Source organism: Neovison vison, chromosome 11 (assembly GCF_020171115.1).
Source record: "Neovison vison isolate M4711 chromosome 11, ASM_NN_V1, whole genome shotgun sequence".
Taxonomy (NCBI): Eukaryota; Metazoa; Chordata; class Mammalia; order Carnivora; family Mustelidae; genus Neogale; species Neogale vison.
This window is the reverse complement of record NC_058101.1, coordinates 48,055,269-48,061,268: the sequence shown is the minus strand read 5'-3', so window position 1 is coordinate 48,061,268 and position 6,000 is coordinate 48,055,269.

The following is a 6,000-nucleotide window of genomic DNA, read 5'->3' as shown; positions in this document are numbered from 1 at the left end:
GAGTTCTAGTTCCCTCATATCTTCATCAACACTTAGTATGATAAAAGTTTTTAATTTTAGCCATGCTGGTAAGTACGAGTGGTACCTAATGTGATTTTTACTTGCATTTCCATAATGACTACTGATACTGAGTATATTTTTCATGTTCTTATTTGTCATTCCTATAGCTAGCTTGATGAAGAGTGTCTTCAGTTCATCCATCCCCCCCTTTTTTGTATTAAACTTCTCATGTCTTATTATTGAGTTGTAAGAGTTCTTTACATATGCTACATGCAAGTCCTTTGTCATGTACTTTTTTTGCAGTTATGTTCTCCCAGTATGTGGCTTGTTTTCTTCATTGTGTTAACAGTGTTCTGAAGAGCAAGAATTTTTCATTTTCATCAAATCTGATTTATTGATATTTTTCTTTTATAGTTCATGTTTTTGTGTTCTGTATATAAAATCTTTAACAGTTCAGTATTACTAATATTTTCTTTTAGAAGTTTTATAGTTTTACCCTGTACATTTAGATCTATGATCCACTTTGAATTAATTTTTATCTATGGTGGAAGGTAAGGTACAGGTTTAATTTATTGCTTATGACTATCAAGTGTTGTTTTTAAGAAAAGATTATTCTTTCTCCAAGGAAGTTGAATGTCTTGCCCAATTTGTTGAAAATCAATTGACCATACATGTGTGGGAATTTCTAAAATCTCTATTCTGTGCCACTTATCTATATGTCTATTTTTATGGCATTACTATGTTGTCTTAATAACTGTAGCTTTATAAGTCTTAAAATCAGGTAGTGTCAGTCCTTTAGGTTTTCTTTTTCTATTTTTTTGTTTGTTTGTTTGTTTAGTATTGCCTCAGTTGTTCTAGGTCCTTTGTATTTCTATATAAATTTTACAATCAGCTTGACAATTTCTACCAAAATAAAAAAAATCCTGCGGAGATTTTGATTGCTATTGCATTGAATCTATAAATCAATTTGGAGAAGATAGACGTCTTGAAAATATTAAATCTTTTGATCCATGAACATGATCTAGCTCTTCATTTTATTTAGCTTTTCTTTAAGTTTTTCAGTAATGTTCTTAGTTTCAGAATACAGATCTTATAAATCTTTTCTTAAATTTATCCCTAGATGTTTCATATTATCAGATGCGCTTGTAAATAGCTTGCTTTTTTTTTTTTTTTAATTTCACATTTCGGGGCATCTGGGTGGGTTAGTGGTTAAGCATCTGTCTTTGGCTCAGGTCATGATTTCAGGATCCTGGGATTGAGCCCTGCATCAGGCTCCCTGCTCAGAGGGAAGCATGCTTCTCTCTTCCACTCCCCCTGCATGTGTTCCCTCTCTTGCCATATCTCTGACAAATAAATAAATAAAATCTTAAAAAAAAAAAACCTTCACATTTCAATTGTTTTTTGGTAATATGTTAAAATATAATCTGGTTTTGTATGTTGACTTGGTCCTACAGGCTTACTGAAGTCACTTAGTTTTTTATGGTATCTTTTTTGTGTATTTCTTAGAAATCTTACAGAGGACTTTCAGTACAATACTAATAGAATGGTGAGAACAGACATTTTTGCTTTGTTTCTGGGAAGCATTCACCATTAAGGGAAATGTAGCTGTAGCTATAGCTTTTGCTGTAGATTCCCTTCATGCAATTGAGATATTTCCCTTGTCTTCTTAATTTGATGCCTGTTTTTATCATAAAGGAATGTTGGATTTTGTCAAATGTCTTTTCTGCATCTATTGAGATGATCTTATTTTATATTTTTTGTCTTTTAATATGGTGAATTACATTGTTTGGTTTCAATCATTAAATTGACCTTGAATTCCTGGGGGTAAACCACATTTGGTCATGATGTATTACCTTTTTTATTTATTATAAGTTTCAATTTGCTAACATTTGGTTAGAGATTTTTGTATCTGTGTTTATGAGAGTTGCTGATCTGTGGTTTAGTTTCCTTTTCTTGTATTACTTTGGCTGATTTTATGTCAAAGTAATGTTGGCCTCATAAAATAAATACTGAATTATTTCCTTTGCTTAATTTTTATGAAAGTGCTTGTCTAGATTTGGCATTATATTTTTCTTAAATTTTTTTAAAGAAAAATTTTTTTAAACTAATCTCTACAAACAACGTGGGGATCAAACTCACAATCCCAAGATCAAGAGTTGCATGCTTAGCTAACTGAGCCAACCAGGCTCCCCGTTTCTTAAATTTTTGATAGAATTCACCACTACAGCCATCTGGGCACGGAAATTTCTTTTTGAAAATGTTTTTAAACTGTGAATTCAATTTCCTTAAAAGCTGTGGACTGTTCACATTATCTATTCTTACAGTAGCCTTGGCAGTCAATTCATGTCTTTTAGGGAATTTTCCATTTTGTGTATGATGTCAAATTTATTGGTGTAAAGTTTTCATGATATTCCCTTATTGATATTTTTATGTCTATAAGATCTGTAGTGATATTATTCATATATTCCTGATACTGGCAATTTTTTATCTTTTCTACAGAGCCTTATGAATTTCATTGATTTTTTTCCTCAAATAACCAGCTTTGATTTCATTGATTCTCTTTACTTTTCTGGTTTCAATTTCATTAATATCTTCTCCTTTCTTTATTATTTTTTCTTTGTTTACTTTGAGTTTATGTTGCTCTTCTTTTTCCTTATGGTAGAAATTTAGATCGTTGATTTGAGAACTACCTCCTTTTTTTTTTTTTTAAGATTTATTTATTTAGTTGAGAGAGAGAGACTGTATGAGAAAACGTGAGCAGGGAGAGGGGCAGAGGCAGAGGGAGAGAGATTCCTCAAGCCGACTCCCTGCTGAGTGCAGAGCCTAACTTGGGGCTCAATTCCAGGTCCCTGAGATCATGACCTGAGCCCAAATCAAGAGTCGGCCATTTAACCAACTAAGTCACCCAGGTGCCCCAAGATCTACCTCTTCTCTTACAAACAGTTAATGCCATCCAGTACCACAAATTTTGATGTTATGTGCTTATTATTATTCAGTTCAAAATATTTTCTAATTTCCTTTGAGATTTCTTCATTGATCAATGGTTTGTTTAACAATGTATTGTTTCTTTTCTAGCTATTCTAGTTGCTTTATTTTTGTTAACTTCTAATTTATTTCCACTGTGGTCAGATAATATATTCTGTAAGATTTCTATATTTTGAATTCTATTGAGACTTGTTTTATGACTCAGGATATAGTTTATCTTCATAAACATTACATGTGTCCTTCAAAGGAATGTGTATTTTGTGATTTGGGAGTATAGTGTTTTATGTTAAAACATTTATAAAGTGTTTTGTTATTCAGGTCTTCTGTATACTTACTGATTTATTTTTAGTTGTTTCATTACTGAAAGAAGTGTGTTAATGTTCACATTTTGTGGGTTTGTCTATTTCTCCTTATTTCTATTTATTCTATCTTCCTGATTTATTGTCCCTTTTAATGTAATGAAGTGTCCTTTTTTTTTTTATCTCTTGTAACACTCTTTTTCTTAAAATCTATTTTGCCTGATATTAATAAAACTACTCTAGCTTTTTTATTCCTCATTTTATCTTTTGGTTATGTGCTACTTTTAGAAAATATTATTTATTTTTAAAGGTTTATTTCTAGCTTTTTCTAATTTTAAAATCCAGGCAGTTTCATCAGGGCTGACTTTTTCTCACCAGTGTCTGATTCTCTGCTTTGCTGATCATAGCATGTGCTTTGTCTGTCCATTGGTTAATTCAACACTGTCTTCATAACACCAGAGCTTTTGCAAAATATGCGTTAGCACAGACTTAGTAAAGGAAAGCCAAGGCTAGAGTCACAGTGAAAGCCAAAATATTATAATGTCTACTCATTTTTTTCCCTTCAAGGATTTTCACATGGTAACAGACTGAACTCCAACTAACACCTGCCAATCCTGAGCACTAAGGCCAATTTTAGTTTGTTTTGTGTTTCTTCATTGCTTGTATTTGGACCTCGGGTACCCAAAGTTGAATTAATCATTCTCTTCAGTTCATGGCATACCACCACTGCTCTTTTTTTTTTTTTTATTGTAATACTTTTCCTTTGCCCACAGTCTTTTTCCCAGTCCCTACCTCTGAATACTTCACTAGTCACTCTAATAGTTTGAGCCAGTGATACATGATTTGAGCTAATGATTCTTAATCCCCAGTAGTTCCTCCATCTCCACCAGGAGACACCTGTAAATGTTTGGAGAAGTTTTTGGTTGTCCTGAAAATGTGCTACTGGCATTTAGGAGAGAGACCAGAGATGCTGTCAAGCATCCTACAATGCATGGGACAAATCCCCACAACAAAGATGTTTAGAACCCCAAATGTGGATATCACCAAGGCTGAGAACTACTTATGCACCTGGAAAAAAAAAGGTATAAATATACTCACACAGAAATATATACATATACTATGTATGTATACAAATGCATGTGTATATAATATTCTCTGGGAGTTTGATTTTTAATTTTTAATTTACACAAATAGTGTTGAGATACAGATCTTATTCAGTTTCTTACTTTTTTCATGCATCTATATGTAATATATATATGTAATATGTAATATATATATGTAATATATTTGTTGACATCTTTCCATGTGGCTGCTCATAAGTCTAATTCCTTTCTTTCTGACTATTGTATTGTTTTCCATTAACATTCATCTGTTGCATCTGCTGTCCTACTGATGGACATCCAGGCTGCTCCATCTCCTTGCTCTGTGAGACAGCATTGTGATAAATATCCTCTCTCATACACATCCTGTCACACCTGTGCTGTCTGTGGAGCCCATCCTTAAGTGTAGGCTTGCTGGGTAATAAACAATTCATTTTCACTAAGTACATTACTGCCATATTATGTACCAGTTTGCCCTCCTGCTAGCTAGGCATGAGAGCTTCTATTCCCCCATATCTCAGACTATTATTATCTGTCTTTCTCATTTTGTGAATATGTGGTGGATATGAAGTAATAGCTTCTCATTTTAATTTGTATTTCTTTGACTTCAGGTTACATTGAGCTGCCTTTTATTTACTTGTGAGTTGTTAGATTTTTCCCATTCCATTAATTATCTGATCATATGCTTTGAATATTTTTTCTACTGGGTTTTCTATTGTGGTTGATTAGTGTGCACTCATTGCACATTGTAGTTATTGATCTTTTGTGGTGAAAAATGCCTTTTGTGCAAATGCCTTCTCCTAATCTGTCACCAATCTGCCAATTTTGTCTATGGTCATCAGAACAGAAATCCTTCACTTTTGAAAAAAAGAAATCTATCTACTCTTTAAAAAATCCTTTCTAATTCAAAATCAGTAAAATACTGTCCTACATTTACTCCTACTAGCATTCCAAGTCTGCCTTTCACAGTTAAGTCTTTAATTAAATTTGGCTTTTTTTTTTTTCGTATAAAGGACATACAGTGTGCATCTTATTTTTCTACCTGTGAATAGCCAATTTCCTAACTCTGACTACTAAATATTCCATTCTTAGTCCAGCTGGTTTGTGATGATACTTTATCATACACCATATGTAACTGGCCTGTTCCTGAGCTCTCCATTGTTCCCCTCTGAACCATTTGTCCATTCCTTCATAACGGCCCCCGCTGTTTGCTTTACTGTGCTTTGTAGTAAAATGATGTTTGGTAAGTCAATTCTCTTTCCTCTTCTTTTTCAAATTTTCTTTACCTGTGCATTGACTTATATTCTTCCATACACATTTTATTTTATTTTTTTAAAAGATTTTATTTATTTATTTGAGAGAGAGAGAGAAGGTGAGAGTGAGTGGAACACAAGGAGGGGGAGCTGCAGAGGGAAAGGGAAGAACAGGCTCCCCCTCTGAGGAGGGAGCCCGATGTCAGGTTCCATGCAGGGCTCAATCCCAGGACTCCAGGGCTGCAACCTGAGCCAAAGGTAGATGCTTAACCCACTGAGCCACCCGGGAGGCACCCTTCCATATGTTTTAAAAGCAGTATGTCAGTTCCTCACAAACACAAATTCAGGACTTTGACTGAAATA